The sequence below is a fragment of the Hipposideros armiger genome, unplaced genomic scaffold (genome assembly GCF_001890085.2).
Source record: "Hipposideros armiger isolate ML-2016 unplaced genomic scaffold, ASM189008v1 scaffold_0, whole genome shotgun sequence".
In the NCBI taxonomy this organism is placed as follows: domain Eukaryota; kingdom Metazoa; phylum Chordata; class Mammalia; order Chiroptera; family Hipposideridae; genus Hipposideros; species Hipposideros armiger.
This window is the reverse complement of record NW_017731350.1, coordinates 4,356,057-4,380,825: the sequence shown is the minus strand read 5'-3', so window position 1 is coordinate 4,380,825 and position 24,769 is coordinate 4,356,057. Positions and strand designations below refer to the sequence as shown.

The 24,769-nt window shown below is 35.0% G+C and overlaps 1 protein-coding gene across 7 annotated transcripts in view; it reads left to right on the top strand.

The window, feature by feature from the left end:
- NCOA1 (nuclear receptor coactivator 1) overlaps nt 1–24,769 on the top strand; it is a 216,426-nt gene that overhangs the window by 23,731 nt on the left and 167,926 nt on the right. For all 7 annotated transcript variants that reach the window (XM_019648257.1, XM_019648425.1, XM_019648505.1 and 4 more), the window contains one exon: nt 17,402–17,535. The gene's annotated coding sequence lies outside the window, so the exon portion shown is untranslated. Of the gene's footprint in view, nt 1–17,401; nt 17,536–24,769 lie in introns of those variants that run through there.

The window sequence follows — 24,769 nt, the reverse complement described above, 5'->3', positions numbered from 1 at the left end:
GTTCTCTCTCTGAGGACGTATAGAAGAAATCTCTGTCCATTTTGATGCATCAAAGGTTCAAATATTTTATGACTGCTTTGATGTCTCTGTTTGATGATAGCTGTTCTGTCTTCCCATATGGTTCTCTTTTCCAGGCTAATTTTTATAGCCAAATTGTTTCTTGTATACCGTTGTTTTCAGACTCTTGGAAACCCTTCTAGATGTCCTCTAACTTTAGATCCTTTACATCATTGTATTCAAAACCTCATATGATGAATGGTTTAAATGTGATTCTGATCAGCTCAGATTAGAATATTTCATCAGTGTAACTGAAATAGTCCAAGTTCGCAATTAGAATTTTTTTCTTTTTCAAATGAATGTATCCCACATTTTGTTCCCATTAACTACTTTGGTCATGTAAGCCTGTGGGTAAATTAATTAATAAATAAATTTATTTATTTATTTATCTGTTTATTTATTTTCCTGATTGACTATTAAGCCAGAACTTTCTGTCTTCATTTTAACCTAAGAATACAGGAAAGAAGGGTGTAGCAAATCAAAAAGATTTGGGTTTTGCCATTTATTAGTAAAGTGTCTTTAGATTGACTTGACATTTTTTTAATAAAATGAGGATAATAATGCCTTATTACTAGGATTGTTATGAGGATTACATGAAATAATCTGGGGAAAGGACTTTAATATGCTTTATTCTAGTGTTTTACTTCTAATATTAAAAAATGTTTTAAATAAACATTAGATGCAAAAATATATATAAATACGTAACTGCTAAAGAATACTATACAGCTATCATTCATGTGCTTACTCCCCTTAATTTATATCTAGTTTATTTTTAATCCACTGTTTTACCCTTTACATAATTTACCATTTTACATTTTTGTTTATTGCATTATCTGGCTTACTCAGGGTTGTGTTATCAACAGACACGATGAACAAGTTTTTGAATTATTGTAACAAGTCACTGAAAAAAACTGTTTAACAGGTCAGGCCGAGGCTGAGCACTGAGGCAGCCACCAGAGCCCTGTTCGTTGGTGAATACTGGGGTTAATCAGCACTTTCTGGGCAGAAGTTTTACAGTCAGCTTCTTCTCTGCTTGGAAGTACCTTTAACCACTTATTTTCTACCATTTTTTTCTCTACAAGGGTATTTGAGAGATCAATGTCAGATATATATTCTCTGTAGAATTGTCCTAATTTATAAATCAAATTTTTTATGGTTATACTGTGAAAACTAATGTTTGCTAATTTTATGAAAAACAAAACAAAACAAAAAACCCATATTTAGTTTCATGATATAACTTAAACTCTTAGATAGTTTAGCTAGTGGTGAAATATACATAGTCTTCAGTTTTAGCGTATTGTGGATTTTTTAAAATTGGTTTTAAATTTCTCAGATTTTTTTTTTAAGTTCTCAGTGCAACCCATCATGAACCAAGAACTTTTCTACTACTTAGATAGCATTTTATTAAATAGTTTCTCAGTAAAGATTGCAGAGTACATCAGAGTTACAACCAAAGATCTCCAGTTATAGAATTAACAATAGCTTATTTTTCTGGTGCCACATTTGTAAGTCTTTAAATGGTTAGCAGACTATCTGAAGAAATGTCGAACAAAATCCAATTCAGTTTTCATTTAAACAAAAAATGATCAATTTCTTTATCATTAAGAGATAGAGATGGATCATTGTTTTCAGAATTACATTCACCTTGCTATTTATTTATGTTATGACATTTTAATGAGTAAATCTTTACTCTGCTTACTCTATGGAATTTTTAGCTAATCAGTAGTATTTATTTTGGGAAATAAAAGACACATCTGGTGAGCTGAAAAACCTGTTTCTTATACTTTACTTTTGCAATAACATGGCCCTAGGTATACCGTGTTTTCCCATGTATAAGATGCACCTTTTTCAAAAAATTTGGGGCCTAAAAACTGGGTGCATCTTATACAGTTGGTTGTAGTTTTTTTTACTTGCATTTCCCACTTTTTCGTGCTTGTTGTCTTTGCGCTCATTGTTTCGCACTTGTTACCGGTATGGTACGGTAGGTTACGTTTTGTACCATGTTCTACCCAGAAATGGCTCAGAAAAGATTTTCGTACAGTGCTGAATTCCAAGTTAAAAGTGATCCAGTTTGCAAAAGTGAATGGAAATCGTGCTGCTGAACGTAAGTTTGGTCCTCCTCCAACTGAGAAAACAACTGAGACTGACTACGAGAAGAAGAAACTCTACTGAAAATCCCACAGCAGAAGAAGGCCATGAGAGGCAATATATGAAGACAGTGATGCGTCATCAGGCACAGATGAGGACAAGCTAAAGGTTGGGAGTTTTGACAGTGGTGAGGAGTTGTATGAATTTTATGATGAATAAAACTTGAGTTCAATAACTTTAATACATTTTTTTTTCAAATTTCGGGCCCCAAAATTAAGGTGCATCTTACACATGGGAGTGTATTATATATGGGGAAATACAGTATGGTATGTTTCAGATTTTTGGCTTTTGTCCATTTTGTCTCTCAGATGGCTTATTGATTCTTTTCACCTACTGAAGCCCATTGTTTGTAATCTAGGTTTTGTTTTCACATAGCTACTTCCCACTAGTTTGTCATGTATATGCAAATTAAACATAATAACAGGCCTTCCAATCACTGTCTCAAGCTTTAAGTTAGTTTTTACTTTGTTCAGTACTTCCTTTAAAATGGCAAAGTCCAGAGTCCACACGTATTTAGACTTGGATGTATAGGACCTTTGCAAAAATCATCAGTGCTGGTAGGGAAAGGAGGGAGTAAGAAATGTCTTGAGGTGGAAAAGTAAGAGAAAGAAAATGTATCAATGAGTGTTTTAAATAGAAGATATCTTTTAAAAAGGGTTGATTGCTATGTAGCCAAAGTTTGTGGGAATTTCCTACGGTTTTCTTTATAGCCTCATCTCAGCAGTGTTAAAGCTTCATAATAAAAACAACGATCTTAGTTTTCTGAGTGTTATAGTGCAAGACTACCTACAGTGGCTGTGATGGAAGGCTCAGTTGAAAACCATCTTTACTAACTTTTTATTTCTAGGGTGGGGGAAGGGAACAACCCATTACTAAACAAACAAGCAAATTAAAACTGACAAAAAACCCTTTCCCTTCCTTGTAAGCCCAGAAATGTGCAGGTTTGGGAAATTTGCCTTACTTTCAATGTTAAGAGATGACTTTTTATGTTTGTTTTGTAAGGTGCCTGATGAAATTTTTATAGAATATATCTACAAAAAGAGCAAGTCTTATATCTGTGTTATTTGGTCACCTGATAAAATCAAAGCTATGTCCTGAATGAGTGCTTTTCATCTTTTCTCCCTTTGTTTGAGCACTAGTAGTTGCCCTCAAGAGAAGTCTTATTCAAAGGCAAACCCTGGCTGAATGCTGGTAGACTCAAGTTTAGGTGTAGTACATGTTGGGAGAACTTTTATTTTCAAGCAATATTCAGCTGTTAAGATGGTATTATCCTTACCAAAGCCTCACCTGATGTGAACAGTTCTAGGATAAGTCAGTAAAGTTAAATGAGCTTTGTGATGGGAATTAGAAGACCTGGGTTCTAATCCATGTTCTGTTAAATGTTCTGAGCTTGATCGAGCAAATCACTTTACCTCTCTGGGATGCAGTTCTTTACTCTCACACAAGGGCTTGGATGGAAAGCTGTCTTAAAATCTTTCCCTATTTAAAATGACCACGTAATTATTATACCTTCCTCATTTCCTCTAAATGTCTGTGTATACTTTTCCCTTTTCTTTTTCTTGGAGGAAAAATTAAATAACTTTTGAAGACCAATTCATATGATTGTGAAACTGCCGATTCCTGTTTCTTCAGTTTTGTTGTTGATCTTTCATTTACCCAGCAAACACTTATTAGGCATGTACAAGATTTCAGGTTCTTTTAGGTTCTGGGAATGAAAGATAAAGAAGACAGACTCTGTCCTCAAGGAGATTATAGCCTAATGGAGAAAAAAAACCATTCAATACAGTATAATAAAAAACGGATGTAACAGGCAACTGTGGAGGAACAAAGAAGAAGTGAATCTTACTTGGCTAGTCAAGTAAGGGTTTACAAAGGAGGGAGGACCCCTAACCAGACTTTTAGAATTAAAAAGAAAAACTTTTCCCCTAAATAAAAGTAGTGGATTTTTAATGTAAAAAGGTTAGAAAATATAGATAAGCAAAAACCAGGAAAACACTGTTAATGCCTTGATTGATATACATATCTTCCCACTCTTTTGAAACTGGGTTTTATTTATTTAAAAACAATTTTTATTGTGGTAAAATACACGTAACATAAAATTTAACATTGTAGCCATTTTGTTAAGTCCACAGTTCAGTGGTATTAAGTGCATTCGCATTGTTGTGCCACCAGAAACTGGGTTTTGAAGGATGCCTAGAAGACTAAAAAGAGTCAGGCTGGGGGAAGAAGCGTTAGAGACAAAAGGAATGATGATTGCAAAGGTATGAAGATCTGCAAAGGCCTGTTGTGTATGGTCAACCGGAAGTGGTTAGGTATGGCTGGACCATGCAGGGTATTGGATGAGGAATGGGAGATGTGGGGAGTCATCAGTCATATCATGCAGGACTTTGAATGTGATATTAAGGCATTTGGAGTCTGTCTGTAGGAAGTTGGGAGCCAATAAAAGGTATTTAAGCTGGGAAAGGGACAGATTCATGTTGTGATTTGAATTTTAGAAGATTCAAGAAGGTAGATTGAACACTCACTACTTTTGCTTTATTTCTTCAAATCTGTGGGAATAATAGAAAAACATATATGTAGCGATGTATAAAAAGAATTCCCATAAATCAGAAACTGTGACGCATTTCTGAAAATAGATCAGAAGCCTTGTGGGCAATGCTCATATCCAGAGGCAGGGTACGCCAGGAGCAGGAAGGGTCCGAGAATCAGAGGGTAATTCTTAGCATTACTACAGCATGAGCAACCAAGCAGCTTCAACCTCTGTATATTCTAACACCAACTCGGGCCAAGCCAAAGGTCTGTTTCCATGTGAGAACTGCATGTAGGAGCCTGGGTCTGTGAGACTGGGAAGCACCCTGGGTAACTGGCTCTGCTCACACTTAGAAGACCAGGCAGTGAGGCAGAGCATCCTGTGGTGTGTTCTGCTTCTCCTCCACTCCTACTGAAAGCGATATGAAATGAGTAGTATTCCCTGAATGAACTGTACCAAGAGACGACAATAGAATGTAATGGAATCCCAAATACAAAGAGAAGACTCTTCAAATGTTTCAGAAAAACGAACACGATGAAATCAACAAACAGAAGAGCTTAGGGTCAAGTAAGAAGTTACTAGAACAGACTTCTAAAATAAGTGTAGCCAGTAATTTTAGAGAAATAGGGAATTTATTATATTCTTAACAAAAGCAAGTGGCTTTAAAACAAGGCATTTATTAAGAAGAGTCAGTTAGAGATCTGGGGAATGAAAAATACCATAGTTGAAATGGACCAATCTTTCTGGTGCCTGTGGAGGATGGATTAGAACTGTGCCCAACTGGTAGCCGAGAGAACTGGCTCGCTCTCATGGTTCAGTGATACAGTGAGATCCTGAACAGAGATAGTAGCAGTAGGGATAGAGCTGAGGAAACAAATATGAGACGTTAGAAATATAGAATTAATAAGACCAGTTGGGTGTGGGATTGAGAGACAAGGAGCAATCTAGAATATTCCTAGTTCCTTGGTTGGTTGAGTGGAGAGGTGTTATTGCCAGAAACCATCATAGCAAATTCAAGAGTGAAAGCAGTTTTGGGGGGTGGGAATGGAGGGTATTGCTTTCACACTTGGACATATTGAGACTGAGGTGCCTGTGAGACACCCAGTGGAGAAATGTCTGTTAGACTGGTGGATATATGGATTTGGAACTCAGATGTTTGGGCTTGAGCAAGGTTTGGAGTCATATATAAGTGATAGTGGTAGTGGATCCCATGTTCATGGGTGCAGCTGTTCAGGAAGAGAGCGTAGACTGAGACAAAATGATCACTACCATTGAGAGGTACGTGGAAGAAGAGCCAGCACCGGAAGGAGGGAAGGATGGTTGGAGAGTAAGAGGCACAGCGAGTAATGTCCTGGAAACCAGGGAAGTAAGGGAGTGGTCAACAATGCCAGATTGTCAGAGGGTAAACATAAGGGCGAAGTAGTGATTTGGCAATGAAGAGGTGACTGAAACAGTAGCAACTGCAATGGAGTAGGTGAGACTAAAACCAGATTGCAGTGGGTTGAGGGTTAGACGGAAGGCAAGGTGGTAGAGACTGTGAACATGGATTCTGCAGACATAGGCTGGCAGTGGAGTGAGATGTGTGAGAGCTGGGATGCAGGGCTGAAGGAGGAGAGGCTGTTGTGCACTAGCCCTGTTTTCTTCTCTATCCTCTCCTCTCCTCTCCACTAGTTTTTTACCCTTTTCTTACAAACGTCGTCCGATGTTTTCTTTCATTCTCTTCTAACCATTCACCTTCTCCCGTGTAACTCTTAAACTCTCCCGACTCTACGTTTTTGTAGCACTTATTTTCTTTTTTCTTTGGGAAGATCCATATGACGTCTTACATTCTTATTCATCTATTTATATGCTCTTGTTGCCTTAGCTCCTTGATACCACAAGTCTTTCGAGGTTTCTTTGTGCCTGTCACTTGACTGCAGTGTCACACTGAAGATACTCAATTAATAGTCCTTGAAAATCAATTGCACGAATACAGGATGCAGAAATCGTGTTTTGGAATAGTTCTAGCCAAAAAAAAAAAAAGGTGCATTTTAGACAATTAGAAGTTTGATATGACTTCTGGACAAATGTGGGCAACCTTAAAATGCATTAATTGAAATATGTTCAGCTTACAGGAAGAATTAATTAGTCTGTCAGTGAAAATACATGTAACATCTGTTGTTTGACTTTAATTCTGAATATCATAATTAAGAGGGACATTGGCAAACTAGAAATGTGTTCAGGAGAGGAGAAAAATGACGGGGGTGAGAGTGCTGGTTGCCAGCCCAGTGTCAGTTCTTTCTTTCTTAGTAACATCATGTGGGCACCTCATTAAGCCCAACTGTAAAATGACATTTCCCAGTGGCTGTAAACAGAATCTTTGGGTAGGACTTCTAGGAAAGCTCTTTACAGGAGATGGATTCATCTGGGAAGCTTCAGAAGGGGCCCTTGTTCCTTCCTCCTTTTTTCTGCCTAGGACATGGATGTGATTTCTGGACTTTCAGTGATCATATTTTGACCATGAGATGACTGAGCATAAATGCCAATGGGTAAGGCTGGTAGAGTGAGAGTGAATGGGTAGAACGAGTGGAGGTCCTTGGTGACTACAGAGCTGCCAATCTGCCCAGCCCTACCTACCGCCAGACCTCTTAAGTTAGAGAAACCACAGGTATTTGTTCATGTGTGGCTGAACCTAATCTTAGCTGACATAGAGGGCCAGTCCACTGCCTGGATGAGGGCTACTGAGGCCAGCCTTAACAGGCAGAAAACAGGTGGGGGCCCAGCTGGTTTGTGATTTCTCAGGTTGACACAAAGTGGGTATAGTCTGAAAAATATTTTAACACTGATAGAAATTTTTGAGAGAGCCTTTCTCTGATTCTGGAAGAACATGGCCATCCCTCTTGTAAGTATGAGTAAACAGAAAAGTCATAGATGATAAGAAGACTCAGCAGTTCAAAAGAAGGAATAATTTGAATTTTCTTTAACAGCTCTCTGTGAAATAATTGTGACACTGCATCGGACGTAAAAAATTCAAATTCCTAGACTCAGTGAGATTTAAGAAGGGATTGTCATGAACAAGGCATATTCTGTAGACAGGAAAACATTTTTGGAAAACAAAATCATTAATATTGAATGAAAATATGTAATAATAGTGAAAGTAGAGTGGCTACTCCAGAAAATCATATTAGTAAATAAGAAGACTAGTTCAAATGATGTTTCAGAGTTATGGAAAGATGGAGATGGAAATTATGACAAAAAAGATAATAGGCACAGTAGATAGATCCAGGAGCTCTGGTACACATAAATTGGGTATTTTAGAAGGAAAGAATAGAGGTGATATATAAGTAATCAATAAATGCTCAAAGAAAGTATTGAAAATGTTGCTAAACTGAAGGCTTGTATTTTTAATAAAATTCACTAAATAGCAAAGAAGATGAGTAATCACTCATCTAGTTATGTTTCTGATGCTCAAGGATGAGAGAAAATTCTGCAAGTATTCAGGGAGGAAAACCAAATGATTTTCAAAGGAAACATCATCAGGTTGGAATCTAGTCTTCTAGTTCATGAAAAAATGCTAGATTAGAGAATTCCAGACCTTTGGATTTATGGACTAATAAAATGCTAGTAGAAATTTGAATAATTAACATAAATTATCAAACTTGTTTGGCTAATTAAGGGTATAAAATATAAATCTAATAAACAATTGAATAAGTTTTGTTTTAGGTCGAACGAAACTCACCTTTTTTTATTATACTGAGGACTAGTGAAAACTTCATCACCAAATAGTGCTGATTCCTGGCTTGGAGCTGATTAACTATTGTAGTATCTACAAGGAAGGTCACGAGGCAAAAGGATGTGACCCCAGAGATTTATACCTTAACACACTGTCATTTACATATAAAGTCAAAAGATAGATTTCCAGACATGGTTTCAGAAATTATAATAGCTTTATATCTTTTCGGAAAAAAAGTATCTAAGGAAACACTCTATAGAATAATATAATTATTAATAAACTTGATTTAGCAAGTTAATATTAAACTTTGTACTTACAGAAGATATTTCATTTTGATTACCTGTAAAATGGTCATTGAATCTAAGCCACAGAAATAACAAAATAGAAACTCAAAAGTATTTTAAGCATTTATTATGTTCCTACTGTGTACGAAGCAGAGAGCTAGGCTCTGAGGATACAGTTGGAAAAAAAAAAAGGTAATGTGATTTTTGTCCTAATGGAGCTTACAGCCTAGATACAAGAAATAACCCGGTAGTTCCAATGCAGGGTGATCAATGATGGATCGGCTACATGTGCAATGTGAGCATAGAACAGGAGATGGATTTCTGAAGAAGGAACTTTGGAGTTGAGAGAAAACGACAGGAGAGAGAAGTTGAGAAGATTTCAGATTAGTTGATTGCACAGACTACAAAGTGAGAGAAAGGAACAGATGACACCAGATAGGTAACTAGGGACAGTGTCACATAGAACCTCAAAAAAAATAGCAAGGCGGTTGTGCTTTATCCTGAGAGGAATGGGTAACTATTAAAAGATTTTAATCATGAAAAAGTGATATGATCTGGTTTGTTTTTTAGAAAGATCACTCAGGCTATAGTGTTGAGAAAATTGGATTAGAGCTAGTAAAATTGAAAATAGTGAGATCAATTAGAGAGTTGTCTTATTTGTTTTAACAATAAATATTTTCAGGTGAAAGGTGATATTGTGATGGCTTTCGTAGGTCATAGGATGGAGAGAAGTAGATGGATTTGAGAAAGATTGAGGCTTTGGTTGGATATTAGGAAGATACAGAGGGAGAAGGACAGACCAAATCTTAAATTTCTGGCTTGTGCAATAGGTAGATGATGATGATGATGATGATGATGATGCCATCCAATAGGGGAACCCTGGAGGAGATTAGGGAAGGATGATGAGTTCAATTTCAGGTGCCTATGGACAGCTAAGTTGAGATCCAGTAGATAGTTAGATAAGTGGGTTTGAAGTTTAGGGTAGAGATCTGGGCTGGAGATACTGATTTGGAAAGTATCAGCGTTGAAAAGTAATTAAAGTCATGGACACGAAAGATTGCCCAGGTAGAATGTGCAGAGAGAGGAGATAATTTAGTGGAAAGATCTTAGGAACACATCCATCTAAAATGAGGATTCTTCTTCTAAGACTTTCAGAAGAAAGGACTAAGAAAGTAGGACAAAAGTTCAGGAGAGTGTGAGCTAATGATTCTGAAACAATTGTGTACAGGTGTTCAATAAGTAGATGGATGGCGAATTGTGGGATCCAGGTTTCTCACTCTTGGAGAGAGAGGTTACCGATAACCACGGGCAAGGGAAGGGCTAGAACAAACCATGTGGTACTGGATTAGGGTTAGAGACATCAGTGTGAGCTCATGTTTAGCTTAGTGTAGATATGGATACAGACCCATTACAGGTATGTATACATATATAGCCTAGCATGCAGACGTATATTTTCTAGCTCTGTCTAATGAATGGGCCTAGAAGCAATGACACCCCAGTAGCACCAAGCACACCAGCACCCAGATTTGATTTCTAATACCATTCTCCAACACAAAGAACTAAATCTCCTTAGAAAATGTCTGATTCTAGGACTGGAGCAGGAAAGATGCAAATGAGCTGGGAACATTTTGTAGTGCCAGAAAGTAAGAAAATGTTCAAACTCCAAAGGAATAGGGGCTTGGCAAAAAGATACAGGAGCCAACCTGAAAGAGCAGCCAATGACCAAAGCTGGAACAATCTGAGCAAAATTAAGTAACATAGTATTGGATTATAACCTAAAGTATAAAGTAAATTTTCCCAAATCAATACTGATTAAAATAAATGATTGAATAAATTAAGTGCTCCCACTTACTTATTTATTCCGTACAGAAGAGTTCCAAGTAATTTATGTAGACATTTCCCTCCTCCGAGGAGGCAGAATTGAACTCCCCGGCCCTGAACTGTGGGCTACACTTGGTGACTAAAAGGGAATGGTTATTTGTGTAGAGTCTGCTTAAGATTAAATAAGTCAAGGACCAAGGTATGGTATTTTCATGGGATAGAGCACTAAAGAATACTGGTGATCTCAGTTTTGAGTAGTCCTAGAAGAAAGGTAGATTTTTTTTTGTATATGACTCTAACTTGAACCAACCTTATAGAGTATTCTGTGTGTTCTTATTAGAAGATTTCATAACAGACTGACAGCCATTTAGTGTCTGTCAAAAGCTCACTTAACATATCAGATATGAGAAGATAGTTTAATGAATATCTTAATTATGTATTCATCTAGTTTCTTGTATTAAGTCTCAGAGAACAAAAGTATCCAGATCGTGTCATCTCAGTCTCCCCCGTCATGAAAATGCCTGTACTGAGTTCTGATTTAAAAATATGCCATCCGTCTGTATAGAATCTATCTGTAAGGAACCTGTTGGAATGATGTGAATTTTCTAAAATAATATTTGAAGCTATAGTCCACTAGGTTCACTGTTCTTTGCATAAGTGCATACAGTTCAGATAAAAACATTACATTTTCTTCTTACCAAAAAAGCAAAACTTTTAATCCTGAAAACACAGACGCAAATTTGACACTCAGTGTCAAATATAATTTGCTGATATCATGAACTTGATAGTGTCTGTTTCAGTTGCATATTGTCATATAACAAATCACCCAAAACTTATGGCTTAAAACCACATTGATCTATTATCTTTACAACTGTGGGTCAGGAAATTGGGCAGGCCTTGGCTAGGGGATTCTTCTGCTCTAGGTGGTATCAGCTGGGATCAGTCACTCAGCTGGCAGCGGGGCTGGACAGGACAATTGAAGAAGGCTTCACTCACATGTTCGGCACTTTGGCATGCCTCCATGTGGCCTCTCCACAGCATGGTAGTTTCAGGATAGCTGCATGTCTTACATGGCTTCTAGCTCCCAAGAGGGAGAGCGGGGAAGCTGTCAGCTCTCTTGGTCTCTGGAGTTTTAGAACATCACTTTCACCACATCCTGTTGGTCAAAGTCACAAGGCCAGCCAAGATTCAGGGAGCTGGGAAATAGTTTTATTGTGATGAATCCTCTTTACCTTGTATTTTAACTTGTAACCAGTTCAAGTCCTCTTAGAAATGAGACAGGTTAATATTAAATAAAAATTATTACCTTAATGTAATAGAAAACATTTTGGAATAATGGGGGCCAAGCTAACTTTCATTCTTCTTAGTGTCACTATAAATTTATCTTGGATTAAGAAGTATCTTGGATTACTTAGAGTTGAAAATTTTCTAAATGTTTTTGCTTAGTAATTGGAGCCTATCTTTGAGAATTTCCTGCTTTATCTTAGTTTCCCTGATCTGGAAGTTTTACTGACACATGTCCATATTTTTTTTTGCCCTGATAAACTTGGTGGGGCACAATCTAGCAAAGGCTATCATAATTTAAAATCCAGATACTCTCTGACTCGTAATTCCACTTCACAAGTATACAGATTCTTTACATCATTGTCAGTAGCGGCAAAATATCGGAAACAACATAAGAGTCCATCAGTGAGAGAATGGTTAAATAAATGAAGTATTCATAAATATAAAATCATGAAATTGTTAAAGGAAAGCATTTAGAAACTAAAGAATGATTTAGGTAAGCTATAAGATACATTAAATCAAAAAAGATGAGAAGCTGTATAGTATGCCACCACTTTCTTTTAAAAAATGTGTAAATGCTTTTACATATGTAGAATAACTATAAGTACACAAGTAAGTAAGGGAAGGCAGCTGAGTGATTGGGGAAAATTTGTATTCACCATAACCCTTTAGTACAGTTTACTTTTGTACCAGGGACATATATTAACTACTCTAAAAATTAACCTCTAAGAAATGCTCTTATAGTTGTATTTCATTCTTTGGTTATTTTCTTGTGTAAGGCAGAATGTTGGTCACTCCATTCAGAGACCAGTAGTCTGGCTTTAGGGAGCCTAAAGGCCTGTAGGAAAGATTAAACACATGTCCCGTGTAACTAGGCTGCTTGATAGAAGTTTCATTTTTTGCATTGCCCAGATACTTTGCCCATTATCTTTATTGGATTGCTTATTTTCTTACTATTGTATTATAGAGTTCTTTATATTACAAAAACAAGTTGTTACATATTTGTTTTGCAGATTTTTTTTCCAAGTTTGTGGCTTGTCTTTACATTTTCATAACACTGTCTTTTGAAGAGCAGAAGCTTAAAATTTTAAGTGTGATATATCTTTTTTTTCTTTAATGGTTTGTGCTTGTGGTGTCATATCAAGAAACTCTTTTGTAACTCATGTTTTGCCAAACTACAGCTAATTCAGCCCATTGCTTGTTTTTGTAAATAAAGTTTTATTGGGACATGGCCATGCCCGTATGTTTACTCATTATCTATGGCTGCTTTCATGCTATAATGACAGAGTTGCTTATTTGCAACAAAGACTGTATATAACCCACAAAGTCTAAAATATTTACTATCTCGCCCTTTGCAGAAAAAATTTGCCAACCCCTGGACTAACCTAGGATCCCCCAAATTTTCCCCTATGTTTTTCTCTAGAAAATTTCCATTTTTAAATATTTAAGTCTATTAATTTTTATATAAGATAGGTATGGGATGAGGTTCTTTTCTTTCCTGTTTTTCCCTATGGATTGTCAGTTGTTCCAGTACCAGTTGTTACAAAGACAATTCTTTTTCCATTAAATACCATGATACTTTTGTTGTAAACCAATTGATGATAAATATATAGATCTGCTTCAGGACAGTCTCTTCTGTTCCATTGATCTGTATGTTTATCTTTAGGCCAGAATTGATAACTATAGCTTTATAGAAAGTCATGAAATCAGGTAGTGTAAATTTTCCAAGTTTATTCTTTTTCAAAATTGTTTCAAGTATTCTAGGTTCTGTGCATTTTCACGTAAATTTTAGAATCAGCTTGTCAATTTTTACAAAAAAGCCTTTTGGGATTTTAATTAGGATTTATGTTAAATCTATAAATTAATTTGGTAAGAACTGATAGCCTAATATCGATTGATCTTTGAAAACAGTATGTCTCCATTTATTGAAGTCTTTGATTTCTTACTTGGTGTTTTGTATTTTTGAGCATACAGATCTTCCATTTATTTTGTTAGTTTTAGTTTAGGTATTTCTTTTTTGATGCTAATATAATTGCTACTGTTTTGTTAATTTGTCTAATTATTAATTGCTACCATATAGAAATACTGTTGAATTTTGTATGTTGACCTTAGATCCTGCAGTTATGCTAAGTTACTAATTTTAATGGTAGATTCTTTAGGATGTTCTATATTGACAATCCTGTCACTCGTGAAAGAAGTTGTTTTGTTTCTTTTTTTCACATCCCTAGGCTTTTTTTTTCTTGCATTATTGTACTGGCAATACAGAACAATATTGAATAGGAGTTGTGAGAGTAGATGTTCTTACTTTGTTCCCAGTCTTAGAGGGAAGACATTTAGTCTTTCATGATTATGTGTTATATGGATATTAGCTATAGATTTGTTGTAGGTTCACATCCTAGACTGATGATGCTCCCTTCGGTTCCTAGTTTTCTGAGAGTTTTGAATTATAAATGGCTGTGGGGTTTTTTCTAATTTTTTTGCATTTATTTATGTGATTGTTTAGTTTTAGTTTATTGTATGGTAAATATATTGGTGGATTTTTTTCATATATTGAACTAAAACTGCATTCCTGGGATAAATGCTATTTGGTCACGATATATATATTTTTTATATTGCCGGATTCATTTTTCTAATATTTGGTTAAGATACTTTGTGTCTGTGTTCATGAAGGGATATTTGTCTGTAGTTTATTTTTATTAAAGTTTTTTTGGGGGGGAGAGGAGTCTGAGTTTTGTATCAGCGTAATGCTATTATTTATTTTCTCATTTATTTCAGGAAGAGTTTATATAATATTGGTATGATTTCTTCCTTAGATGTTTGGTGGAATTTACCAAGAAAGCTGTTTGTCTTGGAACTTTCTTCATAGGAAGATTTTAAATTACAAATTAGATTTCCTTAACATGTCGAGAGCTATTCTTATTATCTAATTTCTTCAGTGAACTTGGTAATTTGTCTTCAGGTTTTCAAGAAATTGGTACATTTTATCAAAGTGGTAGAATTTATCGCCATAAATATTACCTTATTATCTTTTAATATCTATAAGATTTCTAGTGATGTCTCCTTTTCATTTTAATATAGGTAGTTTGTGGCTTCCCTTTTTCCCTTTATCACTCTGGCTGAAGTTTATTCAATTTTATTGAACTTTTCAAAAAACTAGATTTCAGTTTCATAGATTTTTCTCTATTGTTTTTCGTTTTCAACTTCATTTCTTCCTTCTAATTTCTTTGTATTTGATTTGCTCTTTTTTTCTGCTTCCTTAAGGTGCAGGCTTAGATTATTAATTTAAGACTTTTCTTGTTTTCTACTATAAGCATTTAATACTCTTAGTTTCTAGGAACTGCTTTAGTGATATCCCTTAAATTTTGATATGTTCAATTTTACTTTTCATTCAATTAAGAGTACTTTCTAGTTTTTCTTTTTGACCTTGGGGTATTTAGAACTGTGTCATTTAATCTCTAACCTTTGGGAATTCTTAATCTATCTTTCAGTTATTGATTCTAATTTAATTGTGTTTTGGTAAAAGAAAATACATTAGTTGATTTTGATTCTTTTAAATATCTTGAGGTTCATTTTATTGACCAGAATATGGTTTTTCTTGGTGAATGTTCTGTGTGCCCTTGCAGAAAATCTATACTCTGCTCTCATTGTGTGGAATAGTTCTCATTGTGTAGAATGTTCTATGATTGTCCAATTGGATCAAGTCAGTTGATAGTGGTTTTAAGTCTTTCTTTTTCTGTCGATCAATAATAGGAGTGTCAATGTCTACCACTGTAATTGTGGATTTGTCTAATCTCCTTACAGTTGTTGTTTCATTTATTTTGAATCTATGGTATTAGGTGGAAACCCATTTAGGATTGCTGTGTCTTGATGAATTGATCCTTATCATTATGTAGTGTCTGTTTTTATCACTCGATTTCTTGTTCTGAGGTCTGCTTTGTCAGATATTAATATAGCCATGCTATCTTTTCTTTTCATCCTTTTACTTTAACCCTTTTTCTTATGTTTTTGTATTTAAAGTAAGTGTCTTATGGATAGCATATAGTTGGATCTTGTATTTTTAATTTGCTATCTGATAATCTCTACCTTTTAATTGGGTATTGGGTAATTTCTACTTAACATAATCATTGATAAGTTTGGATTTAAATATATCATCTTGCTGGTTGTTTACTATTTTGAATCTTTTATGATTGAATTGACCCAGGATTAGGAATTTGAGGGTGGTGAAGTGGGAGAAAGAAAGTAACATACTAGGTGGACTGATAGCTTGGGTGACAACCAAGATTTTGAGACTGATGATAACATAGCAGCTGAAGAGATGAGAGTAGGTAGAGGGCATCTGGATTGAGTCTGGACTGAGGTTAGATAAAATATAGTGGGATATTGGATGACAGAGAAGAAGAAGGTAGGACAGCAAGACAGCATGAGCCTGAGGGACGGAATGGGATTGCCTGTGAATTAGGGTCTGGAAATGTCATTGTGGAGAAGGTTGATCTACGGCCTTAGCCTTCACTCTAGAAGGTTCTTTTCAAGAGCTAGGTTTAGCCCAGTGGTTGAAAGATGTGTTCAGTGATAAGGCTGAGGATGTACAGGTGATTTGTTTTACTATGTAAAAGGGGTTTCTAGAGGTCCCTGGGGAAAAGATTGGAAGGAAGGGCAGCAGGTGGGGCACACCTGGGTGGCTGAGAAAGGACAGAGAACATTGCAGGCACGAAAATAGGAGAGAAGGTAGTTGGCCAGAACAGTTTGTGACAGGGGTGAGGACCACAGGTAGAATTAACTAGCAAGATTCCTGAATTGACTTGTGGTATAATGAGTGTCTCTGGAGCCTGATCCACTGTGTCTATGTGATCTAAAGGGAATAATAGTAAAAACTTAACCCTGGGTGATAAAGCCTAAAGCAATTAAGCTTTAAATAATGAAAGCCAGTAGGGCTCACATTTCTTTTAAGAATTCTTTGGTGTCTGCAAAGTCCCGGTCGTTTGGAGTTATCTTTGAGGTAGAGTGGGAATATACAACACTACCACTAGTTTCGTAAAATCCGACTTGTGTTATCCCACTGCCAATGACCCAGGAATGAATGGTAGCCATCATACTGGGTGCTTCTTTATCATAGAGGTTATTGTCTTCTGGAAATCCTGTTTCCTCCTACTGTTCCATTTTACCTGAAAGTGGGTGCTGAGGCTATGGCTGCTGGCTCTGAAGAGTAAGCTAATAGTTCTGAGCCCTTTGTCTCCTTGGAATACCAATACAAAGCCTGATTTGCTGCATATCTCCCTGGGGGATCAATCTTTTTTTTTTTTTAAATAAAGCTAGTAACTAATTACCTCTTATCAACTTTCACGCTCGCTCTCTCTCTCCTTTCATCTTTAATTTCAATTTTAAAAATCTATTATTAGGGACAAGAATGGGAACTGAAATTTCTTGAACAAGTAAAGCATCTGTATAAGAATTTTTGTTTGCTTGCAGAGAAACAATGATGTGTCACAGTATCTAAAATCTGTAATGTTCTCAGAAAACCTGTAATGTTTTCAGTAGACTAAATGTGTCATCTTTCTCCTACTTTAGATCTCTCCATACTAATGGAAATGTAACTGGAACTGACTTTGATGATAAAATCAAGGACCATCAGGCAAGATCATGTAGTAGGAATTTTTGCTTCCAGATGAAGACACCGACATTTAGAATTTCTACTTTCTAAGGTATTTGAGGCACATTTTTATTTTAATTTGACTCCTTGGTAGTCATTTTATAATGTTGATTTCTCTATATAGATTTCATAAGTTTAAACTTTTATGTTAGAATGGTTAACTTTTGGAGAAGAATTCAACCCCCCAAAATTGAGAAAAGATCCAGATTTTAAAGTGAGGTAATCTTTATAAGGAAAATGTGTCTATTATAAGCAATTAAGGTATACACTAGGTGCACATTAAGACTCAGTAAACCATGTTAGAGGAACTGGAATAAATAAATGTCAATTTAACAATTATTTATGTCACAGCCCTCTGAGATGAGCAACTGAATTCAGCACTCTAACAGAGTTTGCTCACATGATACAAGAGATTTTAGTGATTGTCCTTTAGTTTGACTTGGAAACCTTTCTCTTCTGTTTTCCTAAACTTATTGTTAAGGGTTTTCTATTCATCAAGAAGTGTCACATTTACTTCCCATAGACTGTGCCTGTAGAACCTTTGGGATTCGATGGGTTAGTTTCACTCCGACCAGAACAGCAAGATATGTAATTAAAGAATCAAGTGACACTTCTAAATTATGGGGTAGATCCCCACTCTAAAGACTACATAAGATAATTAAAAACAAAGGAAACATCATATTAATAGAAAACAAACATGGTATTCCCCGTTTTTCTAAAATACATGTAAATTCCAAACAGGGTACAATTGGTGTTCATTTAAAAAAAAAGCTTTTTAAAAAGTTACATTTTTCCAAATAGGCAGAAGTTACGGAAAGGTAATTATTTTAGGATTAGGTCCAAGTTGGTTGGTTCTCTGTATACATTATAGAGGTTTATAAGTTAATCTTACTAGATTATAGAGAAGATGAAAATCTGAGAAAAATATATCACTTATTACTAGGATTATTAATTTCATTTTCTGTTTTGGAAGACTGTGTAAAGCAGTAAATTCTAAAAATAAGAATCCATGATATTGGAAAATTCTAAGACTGCTTCAGTTAAAATAAATGGATTATCTTCTTGAAGGGGTTGGTGTAATTGAGCAAATTTTGCCAATGAAAAGTTACCTCGAATCAAAGAGCAAATGAAAACGAGTTAGGTTGATTTGATGAGAAGTTTTAAAACTTCCCTGGCAACTAGTAGATGTATCTGTACTTTTCTAAAATGTCTTGGTGTCATTTTGAATCAGATGATAATGATGATTAGATATATTTGTCTTATTAGCAGAACCATTTCCTTTATTATTTTAGATATTTTTCCTTCTTACTTTCATAATTTGTCGTATTACCAGAACCATTTCCCTTAGTTTTTAAGATATCTTTCCTTCTTACTTTCACTTAACATTAGTTGAATGTCCAAGCTTTGCAAAGAATGATTTTAGATAGGTGGAAGAATATATTATTCTATAACTTCATTATGAAGTTTAAGACATCTTTCATTCAGAATGTTTACTCTGGGGCCAGGGAGGCTAAATATACTCATCTGAAAACCATTTAAAAGCAATCATAAAATGAGCACATAGATTCATAATTTAGAATTCCTTTCTAAGTAACATAGTTAAGTTCTATATTCAGATCTCAACAAAAGTTAAGATTAGGGAGTAGGAGGTTCTGATTAATTGAATTTGCTGACTAATTGATTTTGGTTGTTAACTACTTATGATTCTACTTGTAAAAGTGCCATCTAATCAAATTAGGCTGCTTACATTCTTACATTAGGGATTTCTTATTCATCAATTTCTTATGTCCCCCACACTCATTTGCAAGCTTCCACACAGTGATATCCCTGCTAATATTTTTCATTTTCCCTTTAGAAAATAAAGGTGAAAGTTTCACAAACTCATGCTCAGTTTCATATAATAAATTTTGACAATATTTTCTTGTAATTTTCTGAGGGGTCTTTAGATTTGGAGATTGTGGGGTTTTGCGTTTTTTAGGAGGGATTAACACAAAACAAAATCAGCACATGAATTAAGGCCCTAGAACATTTGTAAGGTTATATCTTGGAATACAGTTTACATTAAGTTAAAATGGTACCTTTTAAAATATTTTATTTGGACTCAAGAAAACATTTGGAAACAAATTTCAACAAGGTGTATGAAGGGAATAGGTAACCCTTTGCTATATAGTTTTCTATACAGCGTATATGGTATGATGGAAAGAACACAAGTTTCGGCCTTTCTACTTTCATGCTACCCTGTGGAATTGAGTTAAAATTTCTCTCTTAGTTTCCTTTTCTATAATACTTTTTAGACTTGTGATGAAAAATAAAATAAGTGTGTAAAATGACACAAAATAATGCTGTGAAATTAATTAATGTTTCTAAAGACATAGAAGACCACACTACTCAAGTATCATTCACATTTAGCCTCCTCATAGCAAAAGCAGGTCAACTCACTACTACTCAGAAGCTTGTAAAACCAGTTTCAAAGTTAATGACAAATATTATGCTTGGAGAGAAAGTAAAATGAGCTTTTGGCAAAAATCCCTTATCAAAAGCATACCATCTGGAAAAGCAATTACTGTCATGTGTGCATGCTAGCGTAAGTTTTGTTTTTCGGTTGGATGAAAGCACTGATGTGCAGAGGACATACCAGCACTTCATATAGATAGATGTGTTACTGTTATCACTGAGAAATCAACACTCCTGCAAAAGAATATTTTGTTATCATTTTGTTTTGACTTTCGTGGTGGTTGGTTGGTTGTTGTTTTTTTTTTGAGCCATTGTTGCCTGGAAAAGTTGATTGGTTCCTCTGATCAAAGCCTAGCAACTTTAACTGCAGGAAAGGTGCACTTGGTCTGTGAGTAACAGAAATTGCACCAGAATATAAATTCATATCCCACTTTTGTTAGAATAATCGGCATTCAGTAATGTGATTTCTGATTGTGATTGAATGTTGAAGAGAATAGTAAAAATTATGGATGTAAGCAATTTTTGGCCACTAAAGGCACGTCTTTTCAGTTTTGTGAAGAAATGGCCAGCAAGGGTAGGATCCTGCTGTTCCACAGTTACGTGTGCTAGCTGTGCAGCGCGACAGGGCTTTACGTGTTTTTAAATTAGTTTTTTAGTAAAAGAAGGTAAACAAATCTTTATTACTGATAATGCCATCTCTACTATTTCAAAGAGGCATAACTTAGCAAATATATTTATTATTTTCAATAGTCAGAGTATCATGAGTTTTAATGTTAAGGATGAGGTATGAGGATTTTATTTAAAAATCTGAGTTATGGTACAAAATCATTCAATCTCGAAGAGTTTGACCATGTCCCCATACTTGATGATTTTATTAATTTATCGAAGAAAAACTGAGTTTTTATTGTATATATTTAAAAACCATATACAAATTTTGAAATAGACTATGAAGAAATACTTTCCAGAGCCAAAATGGCAACAGAGAATAGATTAGGAATCTTTTTGGTCCAATCTCTCAATTTGAAGCATTTAACATTGAATTTTGAGTGGGATTTTTTTTTTTTTTTGACATTCAGTAAAATGCTGAAAGTAGACTTCAGTGAGAAGTGTTGCTATAATTTTTGGGTCCATATTCAAGTATAAAATCCAGAATTTTTAACATAACTGATTTATAATTAAGAATTAGGAATTTTTAATTTAGTAGAAATAAAGAATAGGAAAGTGGCTTATGGCCAAAGCTGATTTCAGATTTGGGGCCTTGAACATCTCGCAAGGAAGTTATCAAACACTAATAGGGTGTGGCACAACCACTAAGGGACTTAATTGAATGGGCCCTGGCTGGTCAAAGTTGAGACAGCTTGAGCATCAGCACATATAACTGCAGTATAATCACTCGTATCAAATATGTTTAAATCCGTAAACATAATGATACTTAAGAAAATGAATTACTTTTCTTTGGCATATGCTAAGGAACCTTCAGCTGTATCTGAAGGTAACCAAATAGTTGAGGAGAGGAAGTTGCTTTTCTCAGGAGTATTCTAATTAATAAATGAAGAAAGTGATAAATATAACATCACCATTTAGTAATGAATTCCTCGACCTAAGCAAAGATCATCAGTGGTTGCTAACATCACATGAAGACAACCAGACTTTAGGTTTCTTTTAATGAAAGTTCACAACACTACTTATGAAGTATCCTTGCCAAGAAATTAAACTTGAACTTGAATCTGATCAAGCCTCTTGGTCTAACTACCAGTTTATAGGAAACACAGAAGACAGGGAAACAAATGAAATGATACCATGAGGATGCAGTCAGAAAAATCTAGGCTTTGGAGAAGTCCTTGGGACACAAAACTTGTTGTTGTTTTTTTTCAACATATAAACTGTAGAGAATAACAAAAAAGAGAAATGGAGGAAACCAGAGATTAATTGCAATGTTTGGACTTTATTAGGGTCTAGATTTTTAATAAATATTTATGAAATAACCAGGGAAATTTGAACACTGACTGGATAATTGACATTAAGAAATTATTGTTAATTTCTAGGTGTGATAGCAATATGTAGTTATATATTAAAGTCATTGTCTTTTAGAGATACATGTTGAAACGATGGATGCAAGGATATGTCTGAGATCTGCTTCATTATTTTACAGAGTAGAGGGAAGGCAGTGGGTGGGAATGAAACAAGATAGGCCGTGATTTGACCATTGTTTAAGCTAGGCACTTGTGGTGTTGTGGGGTAGGGTGGGGGGTGGTGGTATAATTCTTGATATTCTCTTAGTCATTTTGAAAATTTCCATAAGAAAGGTCCAGAAATTTACATTTTTTCTGTGTTGGCTCAAAAGAATACAATTGAATTATGTGTATTTAGCAATCTAATGAATTCAGATAATTTCTTGAGTCTATTGGATTTTCTGTATGGGAAATCATATTGCCTACAAGGGACAAATTTACTATATGGTACTTACTATTTATCAGGCTCTATTATAGGCACTTGCATATATTAACCCATTAGATCCTTGGAAGAAATCCAATGAAGGATATATTAACTTGCCCAAGGTTACCTAGCTGGTTATGTGGTAGAGGTGGGATTTGCGTTCAGGCATTCTAGCCTAAAGTCTGTCTTTTCTAGTTTTTGCATCTCTCCTTAAAACTTTTTATTTTTAATCTCTCCACTCTAATCCTTACACCTTTTATTTCTTTTGTTTATCTTATGTACTGGCTAGAAGTTAAACTTTTAAATACCAGTTTTCATTTGTAATTTTGATTTTGGAAGTTGTCTTAATACTTAGGGAATCCAGAGTCCAGTTGAGTTTACTCCTTTACAAATAGAAGGTACTCACTAAGAGACTAAGAATAATTTAGTGTGTAGACAGAAACTAAAGGAAGTGTATTGTAACAGCTTCTAATTTTTTGTTGTTGTTGTTTTAATTATATTGACCTCCTGATCTGCAAGCAGCCTATTCATGGCTCATTTTACTTTCAATTACTTTTTTATTTTATTGGTCCTATTTGCTTAATTTCTTTGTGACTCTGAGATAAACTTTCTCCTTCCTTTCCTCAACGCCCATACCTGTTATATAATTACTTCCCACCTGACTTTACATAGGTTACATGAGATAAAATTAGGCAAGATATTTAGTTCACTGTTTAGCGCACAATATGTATCTAGTAAATGTGTCTTTTGGTCAAAGAGACAGCTACTTTATAATTTTGTGTAAATATTGCACTTTTTTCTTTAATTGATTTTTAAAATGGGGAGGCGTGGATATCGCTTTAGTTACTCTAAGAAGTTCTAGGCCTGGGCAGGGGGGAAAAACTGTTGATAATGTGTTATAGTGGTTTAATGAGTAATATCCATGTTCTCTGTAAGGAACTTTTTTTTTTATAATAGCCTCTGAGTTTAAGAAAGATTATCGAGAGAGTTGGTTGACAAAAGAATACTTGCCAATTAAGAGGTGAGGTGTGAACAACTTAGGGAAAATATGACTTGTCCCAACTCTGTGGGCTTTTTAATTTCTCTTAGACCAACCACAAAGTACATTATGACATAGTAAGATAACTAAGATTCATGAAAGGAGGCATATAGGCTCTAATAAGAAGGGAAATTTTTGGTTTCACACTCAAGAGAAAGAGATAGGTTACAATTAAAGACAACTTTTCCCCTCCAACCCTGTTGCACTCGTTATTTTGCATAGCAAGAAACTGAAGCAACCTTTTAACATATCTTTAATGGTGTCTTTGAAAATGGTATTAATCTAGTTGGAAACTGAAGCTTGTAGAGGCCCAAGAGTTTCTTCCATTTTCCAAATGACAGTTATAATTATTGAGTATGGCAGAGCTATTGAAATTGAATAACCAATTATTTCTGTTAAAGAAAGGGTTTGATTTGTATGTGTGCTTTTTATTTTCTGAATGTACAATGAAAGTTTATAATTGTATCTCACTACATCATATCTGATTACAGAAATTAAAGCACCATTTACAAGCAAAAAAGAAAAAGAGTTTGCTTTTAATAGTTTATTGGTAAGAGATAAAAAATATTTTCTGAATCATAAAATATTGGGTTGTTGGAAAAGTCATGATGCATTTTTGCAACGAAAAACATAGAAAAAATACATCATGACTTTGCCAACAACCCAATAAATGTGTACAGCAGAAACTCTCCTTTCTGATCATGAAAGCTTTGAGTGGAAAGATGAAATACACTAATCCCCCTTTATCCACGACTTTGCCTTCTGCGGTTTCAGTTACCCTCCGTAAACCACAGTCCAAAAATATTAAATGGAAAATTCCAGACATAAACTTCATCAGTTTTAAATTGCATGCTGTTCTGAGTAGTGGGATGAAATCTCACGCCGTCCTGCTCTATCCCTCCTGGGACACAAATCATTCCTTTGTCCAGTACATCCACCTCACTTCATCTTATAGGCATGGCATCATCTCACATCATCACAAGAAGGGTGTGTGTAGTACAATGAGATATTTTGAGAGAGAGAGAAAGACCACATTCACATAACTTTTATTACAGTATATTGTTATAATTATTCTATTATTGGTTATTGCTGTGCCTAATTTATTAAACTTTATCGTATTTAGAGGAAAAAAACATAGTATATAGAGGCATACCTTGTTTTATTGTGCTTCATAGATAATGCAGTTTTTTTGTTTGTTTGCTTGTTTACAAATTGAAAGTTTGTTGCAACTTTGCATTGAGCAAGTCTATTTATGCCATTTCCCAATAGGATTTGTTCACTTTTGTGTTTCTGTGTCACACTTTGGTAATTCTAACAGTATTCAAACTTTTTCATCATTATTATATTTGTTTGGTGA